Consider the following 20054-nt stretch of genomic DNA (forward strand, 5'->3'; position numbering starts at 1 on the left):
GGGGACGCTCCTCGCCTGCAGAGCGGATGCAGCCTGGGCCACACCCCCCACACCCCAGGGTCCTAACAGACCTGTGATCTCGGCTCTCCCGAGGCGGGCGGGGCGGGCGGGGCGGGCGAGTCCCACAGCCCAGCTCTGCTGCACTGCCCCCCCCCCCCAGCCCCTGCCGACCCCGCGGCTCTGGCCTCAGCACGTCGGTGGCTGGCCATGGCCTTCCCGCTCTGTCCCATGCTCCTCACTTGGACACTTGGGACCTTGCACGGCACAGCCCCACCCCAGCTTGGCAGCCCCAACCTCTGCTTTCTCGGGTCTCCACCAGCAGACCCTGTTCCCCGGGCCCCACCTTTCCCGCCTCTCCGTTCTCACCAAGGCTGGAACCACCTCTCCCCTCTGCCCAGTGCTCCCTCCTCCAGGAAGCCTCCTCCAATCTCTGCCTCAACGTGCTCCTCTCTCAGTGCTCCCCCAGCTTTTTAGAGCTGGGGTTATCGGACCATGTCACAGCTCCAGGACCCTACAAATATACACACTGGTGACTGTGGATCGGAATAGAAGTGTGTGGAGTACAACCAAATTTATACGGAGCAAAAAATCATAAAGAAATTCCCGGGATGTGTGTGTGTGTGTTGTGGGGGGCGGGCAGCGAGCCCTGGAGTGAGGGCTGTGGGAGACTCCATGGGATTGGCTCACAGATCTTGGCACAGCCTGGCAGCGCCGTGCCAGCCTGGCAGGGAGCCACTCGGGAAGCGTGGGCTGCTACAGAAGTCGTGCCAAGGATCCCCGGCGACACAGGCTCTAATCCATTTGTGTCACTCTGGGAGCCAGTTGGGGGCTTCGTCTCAAAGCACCGAGCAGCCAGGCGACAAGGGAGGCAGGTGCTCGCCTCCCGCTCCCCCGTCAGCCCGCATGGTTCTGCCTGGGGCTCACAAAGCCCCGGCTGCTCAGGGCTGGCCCGACTGTCCCGAGCTCCGGCGTCCGACCGGCCACCACCACCCTCACAACTGGGCTCTTAACCATCGGAATAAAACAAAAGCGATCAGGAGCCGCCCCTCGCCAGTTCCCAAGCAGCTGCCAAGCCCCGGCCTGCTTTGTCCAATCCCAGGCCCAGGGCGCCAGGTGCTCATTTGTGCAAAGGCTCCCGAGGCCAGGGCAGGGCGACACAGCTGCAAGGCGGTGCGCAGGTAAGCGGCCGCGCCCACCTCCAGGCCTGGACACATGGGACAGCGTCCCTGGCCTTCCCTCATTGTCTGTCCTTGCTGCGTCCTCGAGGGCGGGCCGAGCTGTCAGGGCCCAGGTCAGGGGACACCAGGCACCGGCAGCCTGGATAAGGATTTGGCGGAGAGGGGAGGGGCTTAGCGCACGCCCCCAGCACCCCCACCACGCTGCCACCTGTAGGGAGAGCTGTCCTCACCCTGCAGGAGGCCGGGAACCAGCATCATATGCAAATTGAGGCAATGAACCAAGCCCCGGCCTCCCAGGATTCTGGAATGCCCTCCTCCAATAGCCTTGCATTTGGAGCCTTGGGGGGGGGGGCTCCACCACACCCCCACCCGCCTGGCAGACAACTGTGGCGCTCGGGCCACCTGGCTTCCAGGGCAGCTGTAGGACCAGCATTCTTGCCTCTTGCATGGTGGGCTGGGGAAGCAAGTGAGGGGGGCTCTGGCTGAGGGCCCGGGGCCCCTTAGGAATCCTGGGAGCTGATGGATCAGGGTTAGGCTGGGAACCAACAAACCTCTCTCACTGGGGGAACTCGGACCCCAGTCTCTCTCCCCGACTCTGTCCTCCCGGTCCTCCTCCCCCCCTTCTCCCCCTTGCGGGGACAGGGAGGTTGGAGATGCTGCTCTATTTGGACAGCGGGTTTCAGGGGTTCTGTAAGCATCTGACTCTAACCCTGTTTTTTTTTTTTTTTTAAACTGTTTTTAAAACTATTCTGAAAACTGCAGTGAAAATAGCAGCTGTGGGGTTGGGTTGTGGCTTTAAAAAAAGAAAAGAACAGATGCCCTCAGGTGCATTACCTACCCAGTCTTATTATTTTTAAAAAAGATTTGTTTATTTGAAAGTCAGAGTTACAAAATCACACACACACACAGAGACACACACACACACACAGAGAGAGAGAGAGAGAGAGAGAGAGAGAGTCTTCTATCCACTGACTCGCTCCCCAGATGGCTGCGAGACACACACAGAGAGAGAGAGAGAGAGAGAGAGAGAGAGAGAGTCTTCTATCCACTGATTCGCTCCCCAGATGGCTGCAATGGCTGAAGCTGGGCTGGTGCGAAGCCAGGAGCCATGAGCTTCCTCTGTGTCTCCCACGTGGGTGCAGGAGCCCAAGCACTTGGGCCATCTTCCTCTGCTTTCCCAGGCACATTAGCAAGGAGCTGGATCAGAAGCAGAGTAGCTGGGACTTGAACCGGTGCCCATATGGGTGCCAGCGTCACAGGTGGCAGCTTTGCCCTCTACGCCACAGCACCAGACCCATCTCTACCCAATCTGAACATGACCACAGCCCCATTGTAACTTGGGCTTCCTTCTGGTTCGCAGAAGAGTGTGCCAGGGTGCATGGTGACCACAGAACTACTGTGGAGGCAGGCGCTGGGCGTAGCCATGAAGAAGTCGGGGCTGGTTCTGGGGCACAGCATCCCATCCCATATGCATTCTGGTTCGAGCGCCACTTCCAACCCAGCTCCCTGCTAATGCACCTGGGAAAGCAGCAGGAGATGGCCCAAACGCTTGGGCCTTTGCACCTGTGTGGGAGACCTGGCTGGAGCTCCAGGCTCCTGGCTTTGGCCTAGCCCAGCCCCAGCCATGGCGGCTATTTGGGGAGTGAACCGGTAGATGGAAGATCTCTCTCTGTCTCTTCCTCTCTGTAACTCTGCTTTTCAAATAAATAAACAAATCTGGAAAAAAAAAGAAAGAAAAAAAGATCCAAACTCCTACTTTGGATGCGGGGTCAGGGGGTGGGGTGGGAGAGTGAGTCCCAGCTGTGCTCTTGACTTCAGCTTCCTGCCCCCCACCCCGGGGAGGCCGCCAGTGATGGCTCAAGTTCTTGGGTCTCCACCACCTGCGTGGGAGACTCCGATTGCGTTCCAGGCCTCTGGCTTTGGCCTGGCCCTGCCTGAGCTCGGTGGGCCTGCAGGCAGTGAGCCAGAGCTTTCTCTCTGACTCTCCCGTAAGCAAGCAGTTGAATAGGATAAAGGAGCTGCTGCCCTACTTTATTGTGACCCAAAGCCGGCAGAGGCTCAGCCTCGTTTCAAAGAGCCTAACTGACATCCATCGGTGGCATTATTTTCTATCACTGGGGACAGCTTCTTTTTTTTTCCCTCACTGATTTACTTTCAAATAAGTAAATAATCTAAAACGAGGCATAGCAGGGGCTGTGGCAGATCTGTGTGGGAGACGCTGAGGAGGACTAGTGTGAGCGAATGAAGGGCTTAAGGGTTTGTCCGCATAGACAGAGAAAGCAAAACTTAATGAATGGATTGAACTGCTGCCTGCAGCGCCAGCATCCCATATGGGTGCCGGTTCGAGTCCTGGCTGCTCCTCTTCCTCTCTGCTAATGGCCTGGGAAAGCAGCAGAGGATGGTCCAAGTGTTTGGGCCCCTATACCTTTGTGGGAGACCCATATGAAGATCTTGGCTCCTGGCTTTGGTCTGGCCCAGCCCTGGCTGTTGCAGCCATCTGGTGAGTGAACCAGTGGATGGAAGATTCTCTCTCTCTCTTTCTCTCTCTCTCTCTCTCTCTCTCTCTCTCCCCCATTCTCTCTTTCTGTAACTTTGTCTTTCAAGTAAATAAAATCGATCTTAGAAAAACTTTTTTCACCTACTTGAAAGGCAGATCTACAGAGAGCGTGGGTGGAGATACACACACACACACACACACACACAGAGATCAATTTTTCTATCTGCTGATTCCCACCCCAAATGCCTGCAACAGCCAAGGCTGGACTCCGTCCAGGTCTCCCGTGTGAGTGGCAGGCACCTAGAACTTGAGCCATCTTTTGCGGCCTTCCAGGCACATGAGCAGGAAGTTGGATTGGAAGCAGAGAGGCCAGGACTCTGATACGGGGTGTAGGCGCTCCATGTGCGGCTTGGCCCACTGTGCCTCGAAGCCTGCCACCAAATAGAGGAAATTTTGATTCAAGAACCATCAGTGGTGGAGGCTGCTGCACCGCTCCTAAACCCTCGCTTTATTGGCTTCGTGTAAATTGGGATGATTCTAGGTTATGTTTCATTTGGCAAAATATTTCCATTGTTCAACAAAAGTTTTATTTTTGGCAGGGGGTGGGGGAAATGAGCCCCTGACCATTGGGCTAGCCGATCTCAAAGGCCCTTTCTCCAAGAGAGCTTGGCATTTAACGCCCCCAGCCACTCCTCCTTCTTCCTATTTGTCCCACAGCCAGCCCCTAGGGGCAGAGGTGACAGGGCGTATCCCCTAGGGTCTGGGCAGAGCCTCCAGGGCCTCAGGACGTGCACCCAGCCAGTGTGGACTCAGAGGAAGTATTTGTGAGCAGGAAACACACAGACAGTCACAGCAACCCGCTGCCAGGCCAGGCCTCCCCCTCCCCCCCGCCAGGGCCACCTCTCTAACGCCGCCCACCCTCGGTCACAGGAAGACCCTGACGGGCCTGGCTGCTGGGATGGCACCCTGGGGCCAGCACAGGGCCCCTTTGGGGTGACTGGGGTGCTTCTATCTTTCCAGGGCTCCTCAGAAAGGAGGGCACGGTGCTGGGGGCAAGGGTGCTGGACAGGGCAGGGTCCCGGGTGCGGAAAGACCCTCCCTAGGGAAACCCGGCTACCTCCGCAGCTCCTAGGCAGCTCCCTCAGCTAACCCTGGGCAGGTGGAGCGGGAGACCAGGACCCGCCTCCGAGGGGATCTTGTTCTGAGCGCGCCCAGTGGGGAGGAAGCGGCTGAATCCACTCTGGCTGGCTGGGGTCAGGGGTCTTCTCCTCCAGCCCAGTGGCGAGGCCTCTTTGCTCATGGGGATTCGAGCCAGGGGGGTGTATGTGGGGAGCAATTCGGACTAGACTAAGTTACTGGAATTAAGACTTATTCTCTGCATCTGCTCTCCCACAATATGGCGCTGGGAGAGAAGAAAACAGCTATTACACAGCTGCCTCCAGTTCAACCAATAAACTGTAGGACTTGCTCCTGATTGGAGAGCAGCGTACTCGGCGTGTGGGCAGCCGAGTTGGGATTGGCAGAGGAGGACTATAAAGGAGGAGAGAGACGGCATGCACCAGGAACATCTATGGGGAACATCTAAGGGAACCCGTGCAGCCCCCCAGAGAGCCGGCCGGCGGTGTGCCGCTCCCCTGCGGAAGTGGGGAATGTGGCCAGGGGGAACTGCCCTTCCACGGAGGTGGAAGGGATAGTAGCCAACCCGGGAAGAACCAGCAGCAAACCCGGGGAGGGCCGAGCAGACGAAAGAACAGCGCAGGGTCCTGTGTCGTTCCTCCACGAAGAGGGGGAGCGACATAATGGTGCCGTGACTCGGATATGAAGCCTAGGCAGGGCTTAGTGTCGTTCCTCCACGAAGACGGGGAGCGACATAATGGTGCCGTGACTCGGATAGGAAACCTAGGAGGGAAAGACCGGGAAGAAGTGGGAAATTACTGGAGAGAGAGACTAGCAAAGAGCCTAGGGGAAGGCCGGACGGAAAGAGTGCCGGTGAAAAGCTAGTTAAAACCTAGGAAAAAAGCCACGGGGGAAGAAAATTAGAAGCTAGGAAGGAGGTATTAACTGGGAACGTCTGGGAGACTCAGTCTTCCATTGCGCCCACTGCTCCAACATGTCACAGACGGTACAGACAATGGAGTTCTTTGGCTACTCTTTGCCCACTGGCTACCTCTTCCTCCTGCTGGGCACCATCCTCTGTTTCTCCCTAAAGATCATCTATGGGCTAAACATGGTTTCTCTCTCTCTCTCTTCCTACTCCCCACCTCCTCGCAGCTTTTCCTCTAAGCAAGGGAAACGAGGGGGGAGGAAAATTCATGCATTCGTAAGAGCAATCGTAGAGACGTCCCCCTGGTTTCCACAGCAGTGGAGGCAGGTGGGACGGAAAATGCGCGAGGCTGGGGAACCGATAGAAGTGCTGAAGCTGTGGCAACTCGTTGATCAGGTGCTTCAGAACCCCACGGAAGGGATCGAGTTGTTGCTTAATGAGGGGAGTGAAATGCAGGAAGAATTATGGCAGGGCAGCCAGGCGAGCAACTATTGTAACGAACAAGTGAGAAGAAAATCAAAGAAGGATTTAGAGAGCCAGGAAGCTTATGGGGGGGAGAAGGAAGCTGAGGAGGGAACCTCGCCCCCGAGAGAGATGCCAAGAATATATCCTGGCCATACAAGGCTGGCAAATTCAACCATAAAGGATGAATCACCACCCCGGTATCGCCCATTGGTACTACCAAAGTTTCCTCCTGTAAAGAAAAGCCCCTTTTTTCCATATGAGATTGAAGAAGAGTGGGAGGAAGAAGAAGGAGTGATGGAGGGAGTAGGTATGCAGGAGGAGCTAGAAAGGCCAAGAACCGAAAACAAGCAAAGGGGAGCTGTTTATAGAAAACCTGCTTGGGAGCAGTACCAGGAACATCTAAGGGGAACATCTAAGGGGAACACCTAAGGGGAACACCTGTGCAGCCCCCAAGAGAGCTGACCGGCGGAGTGCCGCTCCCCTGCGGAAGTGGGGAATGTGGCCAGGGGGAACTGCCCTTCCACGGAGGTGGAAGGGACAGTAGCCAACCCGGGAAGAACCAGCAGCAAACCCGGGGAGGGCCGAGCAGATGAAAGAACAGCGCAGGGTTTAGTGTCGCTCCTCCACGAAGAGGGGGAGCGACATAATGGTGCCGTGACTCGGATAGGAAACCTAGGACGGATAGGAAACTTAGGAGGGAAGAAACGGGAAGAAGCAGGAAAATACCGGAGAGAGAGACTAGCGAAGAGCCTAGGGGAAAGCCGGACAAGAAAGGTGCCGGAAGAAGCTATTGAAAGCCTAGGCATAGACTCGGATACGGACTGTGGGAAAGAAGTTAGGATTGAAAGCGAAAGTGAAAGCTTTCATAGACTCGGATGCGGACTATGGTGGGGAAGCTAGGAGATTAAAAGCGAAAGTGAAACCTGGAGGAGGCTTGGACTCCGATACGGACTGTGGGGAGTAGCCAGGAGAAATGAGAGGAATATTGTTGGAAGAAAACTTAAGGAAACATACCGGGTAGAGAAAAATGTTAGGGAGGATGAAGCCGCGAGTGCAGGCCGAGGCGGAGATATAAGCCACCTTGGAATTCTTCAAGTCACCCCGGGGAGCAAGAGGCGAAGATCTGGAACCAGAGGCAGAGACGTGGGCCGCCAGGTTGAAATTCGCCAGGTTAGTCCGGGGAACTTGGACTGAATGCCGGTGGTGGCGGAAACATTCGCGGAAGCCGCCACGTGCAGAGAGAGCACGGGGCGTGAATAGATAGGGAACGCTGGCGCGAGGCCGTGGTGCGGGCGCGAAGTGCGTGGAGACCGCGGAGCGTGCGCGCAGAGCCGGGAACCCGCCGGCGGGGCGAGGCGCCGGGAAGCCGCGCAGAGCCGTGAAGCTGCCGCGGGGCGAGGTGCCGGAAAGCCGCAGGGATAAGAGAAACAGAAGTTTAGAAGTAAAGTGAGAAAAATAGGAATGCTGGAAGATAGAAGTAAAATGGGAGAAATAGGAATGCCCGGAGATAGAGAAATAGAGAAATAAAAAGGCCTCCCTACAACACTGCAATGTGAGAGCTTGGATTCGGTCTGCCTAATCAAGTGAGGCGATGAGCACCTGCGGGCAGCTAGCAGCTTATGCGCCGCAGGTCACCGAAGACAGGCACGAATTAACATCAGTAAGGCTTCCCCACAATACAACAATATTAAGCTTGGATTCGGTCTGCCTGATTAAGGCGGTAAGCGCCAGCAAGCAGCTCGACCAGAGTATAAGCTGCAGGTCACCGAAGATAGGCACGAACCAACACTAATAAGTCTCCCCCACAATACGGCAATGAGAAGGCTTGGATTCGGTTTGCCTGATTGATAGGACTTGTAAGAGCCTGTGGCAACTCTAGCAAGTAGAGCAGAGTGTGTGCCGCGGGACACCGAAGACAGGCGCGTATCAACGCCAAAAATAAAAAGAAAGGGGGATCTGTGGGGAGCAATTCGGACTAGACTAAGTTACTGGAATTAAGACTTATTCTCTGCATCTGCTCTCCCACAATATGGCGCTGGGAGAGAAGAAAACAGCTATTACACAGCTGCCTCCAGTTCAACCAATAAACTGTAGGACTTGCTCCTGATTGGAGAGCAGCGTACTCGGCGTGTGGGCAGCCGAGTTGGGATTGGCAGAGGAGGACTATAAAGGAGGAGAGAGACGGCATGCACCAGGAACATCTATGGGGAACATCTAAGGGAACCCGTGCAGCCCCCCAGAGAGCCGGCCGGCGGTGTGCCGCTCCCCTGCGGAAGTGGGGAAAGTGGCAGGGGGAACCGCCCTTCCACGGAGGTGGAAGGACAGTAGCCAACCCGGGAAGAACCAGCAGCAAACCCGGGGAGGGCCGAGCAGACGAAAGAACAGCGCAGGGTCCTGTGTCGTTCCTCCACGAAGAGGGGGAGCGACATAATGGTGCCGTGACTCGGATATGAAGCCTAGGCAGGGCTTAGTGTCGTTCCTCCACAAAGACGGGGAGCGACAGGTGTAGGCCTGCGGGCCACAGCTGGGCAGCTCACCACTTGCATGCCAGGGACCCTGGCCACTCAGTGGGGCCCAATTCCATCATCAGTCGCCGTGCAGGTGCCCCCCACCCCCCGCCGCCCTGTCACTAAACTCTTGGCACCATATCCATGCTTCACCCCTGCCCCCATGGAAACAGCTTCCGGTGCTGCTCCTCTGCCCTTGCCCTTGCCCTTGCTTTCCAAAAGATTCCCGGAACACTCTCTGCACCGCCCCATCCCCAGCCTGGGCCCGGGGCAGGGCAGGCAGTGCTGCCCCCAGATCAGGGCTCCGTGACACGGAGGACAGATGTCCTCGGATGCTGGGATCCGCTCCTGTCTAATGACTTCACACTTCCAGGAAGATGGCACGAATGCTTGAATTCCGAGTGCTCCCCCTGCCTCCCCACCTCCGGCACCGCCCCATCACCAGGTGGACACTTCCGGAATGGCTGGAATTGGAGGACAGAAGTGGCTGGGCCCAGACCCCCTGCCCGCTCTTTGGTCTGACCCTGCAGTCAGCCCCACAAACCCAGGAGCTGCAGCTGGGCCCTCGGAGCTCCTGGACCCCGGGGAAGAACGCCTGTCTCCTCCAGGGGGAGCTGCCTGGAAAACAGGGGATGTTGCTTGTGCAGCAGGAATCTCACATCCTAAGTGAGAGTGGAGGGGGGAGGGGCAGATTCTCCATTCATTCCCCAGGCATTTTTGGGCTGAGTGCTGTCCCTCTAATCTCTCTCCTTCCCACCGCCGCCGCCTCCTCCAGAGTGAATCTTAATCTCCCTGAGTGTGAAGTGGGTGCTTCCAGTGTTTCAGGGGGAGGGCGGGGCGCTCCAGGGAGGGACGGAGCAGGTGCAGCACAGGGCTGGGCCGGGAAGCTCAGTGGTGGCCAGCAGGGGCTGGGACTCCGCAGCTGTCCTGGTGGGCGCTCCCTGGTGTCCAGACACCTTGATAGTCCTGGGCCAATCCTTGTCCATGTCCCTGCCCTCTGGGGCTTTACCCCCCTCCCACTCCCACTCTCCCACCCCGACCCTGCTCTGGCTTCCCCGCTCCCCCACCAGGGCCACCTGCCCCACCCCAGGCCTTTCTCTGCCTCGTGGCCTGCTGAGTACCAGGTGCTTCTCTGCAATGGAGCTGCATGGGAGCCTGAAGCCTGGTGGACAGCCACCGGCCCCACCGCTCTGGGTGCAGCACAGGGCCCCATACAAGGGAACCTGCTCCAGTCTGCAGGGGGAGTTTCGGCTCATGCTCTTACAAACTGACAATCTGACGGGGACAGAGTCCTGGCTCAGGGTGAGAGGGGAGATCCGGGCTGGAGTGTGGAGCTGCCACGGTCTCCAGACACAGCTCCTGCCTTGTGTGCATCCACAGTCCAAGCAAGAAGTAACAGCGCCTGCCCTGCGGAAGCCATCAGTCTAACGAGGGAGGTACAGTTGCTGCCCTCAGAGGATTCCCAGTCTGAGAGGGGAGGCACACACTGGCCTTGGGAAGTGCACAGAACCTGCAGCTTCTAAACCACACAAAGACACAGCCTTGTCCCCAGGTGTCCCCACCGACAGGGGGACACAGCCTGGTGGAGAGGCCAAGGTCTAAAGAAAGATGGGGCACAGACCTGTTACTGAACCCAGCACACAGACAGCAACCACCTCCAGTGGAGCCCTGGGACAGCCCTCACCACGCAGGGCGCAGGGTGGAAAGAGCTGTGCTGTGTGACCGAGGGCCATTTCTCAGCCTCTCTGAGCCTCAGAACCTGTCCCGTGAAATGTTGGGGTAGGGGTTGTGAGGACGAGGGGAGGTGAAGATGCATGGGAGACAACAAGCCAGGGTGAAATCAGCAGTGGCTGTAGTTGGACGAGGAGGGTGAGACAGCCAGGGACGGGGAGGGGGGCTGGGAGGCCCCCAGCGTGGGCAGGGGGCGGGCGCAGGCGGCCTCGTCCTCTGTCCTCTCTGGTGATGGATGGCCCCGACAGGTCTGGGCCGGCCTAGAGGGCCCATTGTGTGGGCAGAGGAGGCTGGGCTGCCCTGCAGGCGCGGCTCCATCTGCCTTAATTGTTTCCAGCAGCAGCCCTGGAGTGCCCAGCCCAAGGCCTCACACCTCAGAAGCCTGCAGGGGGCGTGCTGGGGCCTCCACAGAGGGGGCTCCCAGCTCTGTGCACCCCCTGACCTAGGACCCCCACCCACCTCCTGAGTGTTAGTTTTCCCTCCTGGTACTCGCCACCCCTCCCAAGCAATGTATGTGCGCATGTGTGTGTATATGTGCATGTGTGTGCGCATGTGTGATTGGGGGGATGGGCGACCCCTTATTCCCCAAACTTCATCATCTTAGTGCCCGGACAATTTAATATAATGCCTGGTGGTGGCTCTGGCAGAGGGTGTGGGGTGCGAATCCTGGCTCCAGCACTTGATGACTGTGTGACCCTGGGCAAGTCAATTTACCTCTCTGTGCCTCATTCCCACATCTGAAAAGTATCTGGGTGTCACTTACTGGGCCTCGGCTCTCGCGGGCCTGGAGCTCAAGCCCTCTTCAGTTTGGCCCTTTGAAGAGGATCACAATCTTCAGACAGCACCAGCCCCAACGGCTGCAGAGAGCTGTCCGGACAAAGCTTTGTGGGCCTTAGCTAAGGTTGTACACAGCGGAGCAAGTGTTCGAACTGGGATTCGAACCCACAGCCACCCGATGAAATCGGCCTTCGACCACTGCTGATATTCTAGGACATGTGTGTGTGTGTGTGTGTGTGTGCGCACGTGTGCTCGTGCACCACACGCTGGGGCCCAGCCCAGAGAGAACACCTAGAGCTGTTGAGTCGTGCACTTAGCTCATCCCGGCTGCTCTGGATTCCACCATCGGCTTCTCCCTTGTCACCGCTGCTGTCCCCATCAAAGGACAAGGACCTGCCGCGGTGTTGGGATTGTGGGGGCTAAAACTGGGGGTGGGGTGGGGGGAGGGTTGTTGGTCCCTGACCACAGAGTCTCACTCCCAAAGGGAAGGGCTGGAGCAGAGGGGAGAGGCAGACCCCACCCGGCTGGGCCGCACCACGGAGGCTGGGATGGCCCCTGGGAACCTTCCCTGGAGGGGGCTCCTGCTCACTGCCCCATCCCCATCACATGCCCCGCAGAGACCAGGGAAGCGCCTCCCTCTGGGTCCCAACAGTGGCTAAGTGAGCAGGTGCGATGCGAATCAGGTCTGCGTGACCCCGAGTCACGTCCCGCCTCTGTAACCTGCACCCAGACAGAGGCAGGTGCTCGCTCCTCCGCAATGCCCGTGCCAAGGCTGACTCTGCCTTTGACCTGGCCGGCAGAACCCCGGGGGTGGGGGGAGCTGTGCCTTGTGGTTTCCCATTCATTCCTGTCTCCTTGACTGAGGTCGCCATTCAATCTAAGTGTGCACGGAGCCAGCCCCCACCCCGTGAGGAGCAGACCACAGGAGACAGGGAGGCAGGGAGGGCAGGGGGCTGCCTACGGGGGAGGACATCCATCTGACCTTGGCCTGCAAGGACGGCCAGGCTTAACCTGAACACGTGGTAGGGGGACCCTCGGCTGGAGGGAAGAGCTCAGTACTTGTCCAGCATTGCCGAAGCCAAGGTGAGAGGCAGGCAGGCTAGGCTAGGCGCTGCAGAGGTCTTTGTGGTTAATTTAGTGGCCACAGGGAAGCGTTGAGGGGTTTGGGTTGGAGAGGGGACAGATGGAATGGGGCAGGGGGGAGGAAGACAGCAGGGGTGCGGTCATTTTCCTCTGTGTTGGAGGCAAGGAGGCTGGGAGAAGCCTGGGGGTTGCTGGAGCCACTGAGCTGGCTTCCAGCTCAGAAAGAAGGCAGGGAGGGGGGAGATGGGAGGAGGGCCGGGGTCACCGAAGCCGGGTCTTCGCGCTGTGCAGGAGCCATGGTGGGGTGGGCGTGTTGGGCTAGGGAGTCCCCAGCCCCATTCTCAGCTCTCAGGAGAGAAAGCCTCTGCCTGTGGCTGGAACAAAAACTCAGTCAGGGGCGCCCACACCTGCCGGCTGGGCGCTTTCCTGCCCTCATTAAACCACTTGGCCCACGTCACTGCCAGACTCCCAGAGTGGCTGTCACCTGCTCTCACCACATAGATGATGGCCAGGGGTTTGGACGATCACAGCAGGACAACCCCCTGCCCCCATGCAGAGGACCAGAAATGGCTTCTGAGCCGGTGCCACTAGCACAGAGATGGGCCAGGCACCGGCTCAGAATTGGGACGAGACACATGGATGCCTGCTGACCGAGCGCCAGCTGTTGGCAAAGCCACATTGACCTCATTTTGAGAGCAGAGACCCCTCTTTCACCCTGTAAGTGTGAGAGCCTGGATGCGCAGGGGAGGGCTTGGCAGGCAGTGTAAATGGTGTAAATGCCGAGGGTGCCACGGTTGGATTCCTCTGAAGTGTCTCTAAGCATTGAATTTGTGATCCATTTCTTTCTGTGCAGCCCCCAGCCCTAGCCTCGCCTGGGCCTGTAGACACTTCTCCCCTCCCCCAGCCATGTGCGGGGCAGGGGGGGGGAGGCACCCGACATGCTTTTCTCCTCTCCCGAGGTAGGTCCTATTATTACCCCCTTTTATGTCGGGGCCACTGAGGCTCTGAGATTCTTTGTCCAAGATCACTCCCAGAGTTCCTGCCTGCTTGACCCCTGAGCGCTGGTACTTGAACTGCTGTCGACTGTGCATGGCCAGGCTGGGAGGTGGGCAGCGTGGAGGAGTAGCCAGGGCAGGGGACCCCCTGAGGAAGAGAGAGGCCCAGGGAGCACCCAGCCGAGGGAGGCAAGGAAGACTTGGCGGGAAACACAGGCGCTCTCCAGTCTCCAACCTCGGCTCCCGAAGGTCGCTGAGACCCTCGTGTGCGGCCGGAAAGCGCCAGGGGCGGGGAGGGAGAAGGAGCAGGAGCTCCGAGGAGGGAGCCCGCGCCGTCGGGGCTGCTAGGGCGCGGCACCGGCGGGGCCGGGATGGGAGCGCGTGGGGCTGCCCAGCGCTCCCCCAACACACCCCGCCGACAGGGCGGGAGGGCGCTCCCTCCCGTCGCCTCTGCCCAGGGCGCAGAAGTCCTGGGGTCGTCTCCAACCTGGCCAACTAGGATCCCCGGCCGGAGACTCAGAGACAGAGACACACAAAGAGAGATCGGGTCCCAGAGGGGGAAGGCTAGTGCCGAGGAGGAGCGCGGGCGAGAGCCGGGACCCCCGAGGGCGCGGCGAGGCCGTGTCAGAGCGCGGAGAGTGGGCGTCCGAGGAGAGAGCGAGCCCGGCCAGAAGCCGAGGGGAGCCCGGCGAGGAACCGAGAAGCCGAAGCGGGCGGACGGACCGGTCCGAGGGCAGGGGAGAAGCGGCATCCTCACCTCCAGCCCCGGTCCCTCGTGCGCCCCGCCCCTGAGCGCGCCAGGTAGCCCACCTTTGTCCGGGCGTGCGGCCAGGTGAGGCGGGAGGGCGGGGCTGGGGGAGGGCCGAGGCCGTGCCTTACCTGTTCGGCCGGCGGGGCGGGGGCGAGGGGCGAGGGGCGCGGTGCCGAGCGCCCGCGGAAGCCGAGCGCAGCCGAGGGCTGAGCCGCGGAGCAGGGACGGCGCTGAGAGGTGCGCGGGCGGCAGGAGGCTGTGCCCAGGCTGAGCGGGGCTGGAAGGAAGGGGGAGGGGGACGGTGGAGGGAGGGGAGGGGGCGGGAGCGCGGGGAAGGGAGGGGACGGGGAGGGGACAGGGGAGGGGCGGAGGGCAGCGGGCTCCACTGCCCCCCGCCGAGGGGCAGCCCCGGCCTGGCCGGGCCCCCGCGCGCTCCCGGCCGGCGCGCCCTCGCCAGCTGCGCTCGGCGTTCTGGGCCCTCTCCCCAGAGGCCTAGCTACAGCCGCCGCGAGGGCGCGGGGCAGACAAAGGAGGTAGACAAAGGCGGGCGCAGCCCGCCGGCCGTGTGGGCACCGGGCGAGGCGGCCCCACTCCTCCCGGTGCGTGACAGCCGCCTCGGCGCGGTCCGGAGCGCGTGGGACGGGCGGGCGCAGGCAGCGGTGGCGCATCTGGAGTGGCCCGGCGGGGAGCGGGCGACAAAGGGCCGCGGCGGGGGGTCCCCGGCAGACCCCAACAATGGGCAGAAGCTGCGCACTCAGCTGCGGCGGCGTCCGGCGTGGCTGGGGCCGGCTGGTCCCCAAAAGGATTATTCCGCCCTGGCTGTCAAGTGGGACAGAAGAAATGCCCGGGCCGAGGAGGCGGCGGGACCTTTGTCGCTCGGAAAGTGCGGAGTGTGCGTGACTGGGTGTGGACGGGGGTACGGAGCGGGGTCGTTCCCACAGAAGTCGCTCTTGGATCTGCGGGTCCCGGGGATCTTCAGAGGCTACCATCTCACCTGGGCGCCGACGGTGCAGCTGCGGGCCCCCTCCGCGGTAGGGGAGGGAGAAAGCCCCCAACACACACACACACACACACACACACACACACACTCACTCACTCACTCACTCACTGCTCGCTACTCAGGGCCCGCCTCTCGCCACGCCCAGTCCAAAGCTGTTCTGAAGCTTCGTAGCTGCCGCAATGGGGACAAAGCCAGCGCGCTCGGGGCGGCTCATTCATCACCGCGCGGGGCGCCGCGTCCTGACGACCCCAGGAGTCCAGGAATGCTGGGTTATGGGTCCCACGGCCCCCATAACTCACGATGGGGTCAGTGGGGGCCATGGGCACTGCGAGGATCAAAGAGCGGCGGGGGCGGATCCTGGCACGTGGGAAAAGCTGGCTCGGTTTCCACTGTTTTTTCCTTTTTTCTGCAGAGCGTGGCAAATTATGGCTCAGGGGTTTAACAGCACTGCCATGCAGACTGGAAGACTGGAATCCTTTTTCCCTGAGATCTGGGTGGTCGCGGGCCAACCACTTGACCCCTTGAGCTCCCACCCTAACTCCCAGAGTTCAAGGGTTACCTGTAGCTCCCCGCCCCCCCCCCCCAGGAGATCAGGCCACAGCAAACTGCTCCAGAGAAAAATAGCAGCCATTGCCGCTGTGACATCATCAGCCCGAGGGGTACCAGGATGGATTGGCGGAGACGGCAAGGTTTGCATCGCCGCTTCCACAAACACGCATTGGGCACCTACTGTGTGCAGGCACCGGGGATACAGCAGTTAACCATGGCCAGTGGAGCTTGGGGCCTGTTGAGGGAGACAGAAGATTAGCATGTGAGCTAACACATAAATGGTTGCAAGAAGAAAAATAAGGCATTTTAGGGAGAGAAAGCATGAAAGGGGAGAGAGGTTATTTTTTAAAAAAGATTATTTATTTATTTGAGAGGCAGAGTTATAGACAGTGAGAGGGAGAGACAGAGAGAAAGGTCTTCCATCCGCTGGTTCACTCCCCAATGGATGCAACAGCTGGAGCTATGCCGACCCGAAGCCAGGAGCCGGGAGCTTCTTCCTGGTCTCCCCTGTGGGTGCAGGGGCCCAAGGACTTGGGCCATCTTCCACTGCTTTCCCACTTTCCCAGGCCATAGCAGAGAGCTGGATGGGAAGAGGGGCAGCCGGGACTAGAACCGGCGCCCCTAGGGGATGTTGGCGCCACAGGTGGAGGATTAACCTACTGCACCACGGGCGCCAGCCCTAGGAGAGAGGTTACTTAACATAAGGTCATCTGGAAAGAACTCTTTGGCAAGGAAGTGTTTGGCAAAGAATATTAGGTTATGATCCTTGTGTTGGGAGAGCAGTGATGTGCCGGGGGGCAAGAGCCAGTGCAAAGGTCCTGAGGCAGGAGGCATGTTTCGTGTGCTTGCCTGAGGGAGGAAGCGAGTGTGGTAAGTCAGAGAGGGAGGTGCCATGGACCCTGAGAGCCTGCAAAGGCTACAGTACGAACTTTGCTTTTTCAGTCTGAGCTGTGAGCCATTGCAGGGCTGTGACAGGACAGACAGGAACTGGTGTGGGTTTTAACAGTGTCGCTGTGACTCTTAGCGCTGAGAACAGAGTGCAGTGGAGTCAGCGCAAGGGCAGGGAGCCCGCGAGGAGCGGTGGCAGAGCGGAGGTGATGGTGGCTCGGGCCTGGGAGACGCACGGAGGAGGTGTGCCGGGATCCGTGAGCTACAGCGGAGCGCCGAGGCTCCGGTCCCAGTGCTGCTGTCGCAGGTTCTCTAGCTGGGCGAGCTCGTCACATCCTTGGGCGCTGTTCCCTGCACTCTCCCAGGAGCGCCAGGGGGCTGTGAGGGGAGGCCTGGACTCCCATCCCTGCAGGCTGTCCGACTCTGGGCCTCCGTTTCCCCATCTGTAGAATGTGACGGTTGAATGGCCAACGTGAGCCCGAGTGTGCACCAGCTGGTGAGTGGATAGGCGCACGTGCTATGCCCATACCAGGAGCCGTCACTTGGCCGAAGGAAGGACCACAGTGCTAATGGGGGCCACGGCCTGGAGGAAGCCTGCAAACATGCCACGTGAAACAAGCCAGACACAGAGCCGCGTGGCACGTGGTTCCATTTACAGTAAAGGACACTTCGCGGAGATCCGGGCAAGGCCGGGCTGCCGGCGCTGGGCGCGGGGGAGGGACTGTGGAGTGGGGAAGGTTCTGGAACTGATGGCGGTGACCGATGCACTTTGTGACTACGCTCAGGTCACAGGGTGGCCCTCGGGCTGCGTGGATGCTAGCTCAATAAAGGACTTCCTATTACTTTGGAGTGGCAGGTGGGTTGACTCTGAGGTCCTAGTGGGCCGAGAGCCCCTGAGGCTGAGACACTGAGCGACTGTCTCGGGCATCGCTCCAGCTGAAGTCCTGGAAGTTGGTGTTCCTGGCCAGAGGTCAGCGTTCCAGCTGGGGGCCCAGGCCCTGGGGCGGCTGTGCAGGTCAGGCCTCACACCAGAGTGGCTGGATGAGGGAGGGGAGGGGCTCTCTTGCTTTCCGGCCCCGTGGCCCATGAGGCTGCCTGTCCTGCCGAGGGCTCCCCGCTGCCCTGGGACGTGGGAAAGGGGAAGCTCAGTGGCATCCAGAGTGCCTCAGTGTCCTGGCAACCACTGACTCGGCAGCCACGTGCCACGTGCCACGTGCCAGCCACTGTGCCCTTTCTTGTTTCACAAACGCTATCTCCTATGCTCAGCCCATCTTACACGGGAGCAAACTGAGGTTGAGAGAGGGGCGGGCCTCCCAGTTGGCAAAAGGAGCAGGGCTGGGGAGAGACGCAGCAGGTCGGACACGCGAGCAGGCCCAGTGGGGACAGCCGTGCCGGCAGGAACATCCCAGAGCCCTGGCTTTGTCTTTGCAAACAGCTCCGCCCTTGCCTCCACCACCTGTAGGCCCTGCCCCTCACGTGGTATCCAGGCCGGGAAGCAGGAAGGAGCCGCGGCGCCCCATCACCTCGTTCCTCGTCACTGTTTCATTCCGCGTGGAACATGCACTCCTCGAGAGCCTGAGCGTGGCCAGGAACCAGATGGGGCGCATGAGGCTGACGCCCTGCTCGAGGGGCGGTCCAGCTGGCTGGGCCCCCGAGCATCGGGGCGGCAGTGGAATCGTTGCCAGGCTACGCGTGGTGCCCCCCGGCCACACCATGGTGTCCTGGGAGCCTTAGGCAGGACGGCATAGAGAACAGGTCCTCTGGTAGCCTGGCGGGTAGGGGGCTCTTGAAGCATCTTAGGTCTGGGTCCTTGGGCCTGTTGCCTGAGCCAGCTGCCTCCTCGTGTGCTGTAAGCCTCTGTCTGCACAGGGGCAGTGGCCGGAGCTCAGGCGCCCACCCCTCTCCCAGCGCCTCCTCTCCATGGCTGTGAAATATCTCTGGGAGTGAATTTGCCTCTTTCCCCATGGCGGCCCTCAGGGACCTGCTCCAGGTGGCAAATAAGCTCTCTGGCCTCCCAAACCCGCATCCTTTGCTCCCGGCTGCCTGCCTACATATTGTCATTATGGTGGGAAAACATGCAAATAACTCTGAGAAACAGTCTCCTGGCACAAGGGTATTCCGGAATGTAATAAATTAACCCCATAATGTAATCCAGCCCCTAGCCCATCCATCATGCTGATGCGATTAAGATAGGGGAAGCCAGATGCTCAGAGCCCCTCGGATGGCCGGGTCTTCCTGTCCCCCAGGTTCTCAGCCCCCGTGGAACCTCAGTCCCTCAGCAGCGCAGGGAACATCTGTCCAGCCTGTTTCTCCCTGACTGATGCCCTCGGGGGGCCAGGGGTCACGCCAGGTGAGTCCTGGCCCACGTGCCTCCAGGCTGACTGATCAGCTCTGAAGCCAAGGTTCCAAACCCAGATGTTTCCATCCAAAGGTCGAGAAGGCCAGTTCTCTCCATTCAGAGGCCACTGGGACCTCGATTTCCCCAAAGGAAAGGGAGGCTGTTGGGTTTCTGTCCTCAGGACTTAGCTCTGTGTGTCAGGGGACCTATAGGTGGCTTGCACTGTGTCTGTTCAGGCGCAGGGGCGGGGCGGGGGCCCGTGGAGGGAGGGCCTGGCTTGGGCTCCACCTCCCTCCCACCAGGTCCAGGGACACCACACAGAAGTAGCTCCCCACCCTGGGCTCTAGTCACAAGCGCCTGTTACAAAGACTCCCCCCCCCCCCACCCCACCCCGGACTGCCAGCCAGAAAGCTGCTGGGGCAGTCTCCTGAGACAGTCTGCAACCCACACAGCTGCGAGGATTCAACCTCAGGGAGCCGGGGGACTGTCCACAGGCCGGGGAGCCCTCAGCCAGGCGCCGTGTGCACCTGCTGGTCTCCGAGTCTTGAGAAAGGTCGCTTGCCCCACGTGTGCCACTAGGCGCACCAGGAGGAGGTCTTCGGTCCCTTGGGGTTAAGCATTGCAGTTTTGCAAAATGCAGACGCTCTCTAGGAACAGCCCAAACCAAGGCAATTCCCACACTTCCTCGGCAACCCTGGGCCCTGGGGAGCTAGTTAAAGGACCAGTGCAGCCAGCACTATGGCTCACTAGGCTAATCTTCCGCCTGAGGCGCCGGCACCCCAGGTTCGTTGGGGCGCCGCCGCATTCTGTCCCGGTTGCCCCTCTTCCAGGCCAGCTCTCTGCTGTGGCCCGGGAGGGCAGTGAAGGATGGCCCAGGTGCTTGGGTGCCTGCACCTGCATGGGAGACTGGGAGGAAGCACCTGGCTCCTGGCTAGCCATTTGAGGGATGGGGAGGTGAACCAATGGAAGGAAGACCTTTCTCTCTGGCTCCCTCTCTAACTCTGCCTGTCAAAATAAATAAAGACATAAAGGACCAGTGCCTGGCATGCACCTGGACCTGGATCAGGTGGGTCCAGGCTGCAGGGCCTGGTTGAAGAGCCTCCCTGGGGATTCTGATGCAGCTTCCCTAGGTCGGGCTGACATTCCTGGTTTAATTGGCCAAATGACTGCTTCCCTTCCCATCACACCTGCGTTGGGTGCAGGACTGGAGGGAGGGAGGGGGTGAGCAGGTCTCCAACAAGGAAGTGTAAA

The 20054-nt window shown here is 60.0% G+C and overlaps 1 protein-coding gene across 1 annotated transcript in view; it reads right to left on the reverse strand.

The window, feature by feature from the left end:
• Positions 1–14282, reverse strand: part of DRAXIN (dorsal inhibitory axon guidance protein) — a 28999-nt gene extending 14717 nt beyond the window's left edge. The window contains exon 1 of the mRNA XM_051834350.2: positions 14157–14282. The gene's annotated coding sequence lies outside the window, so the exon portion shown is untranslated. The remainder of the gene's footprint in view (positions 1–14156) is intronic.
• Positions 14283–20054: the final 5772 nt, after the last annotated feature.

Source organism: Oryctolagus cuniculus, chromosome 7, assembly GCF_964237555.1.
Source record: "Oryctolagus cuniculus chromosome 7, mOryCun1.1, whole genome shotgun sequence".
Lineage (NCBI taxonomy): Eukaryota > Metazoa > Chordata > Mammalia > Lagomorpha > Leporidae > Oryctolagus > Oryctolagus cuniculus.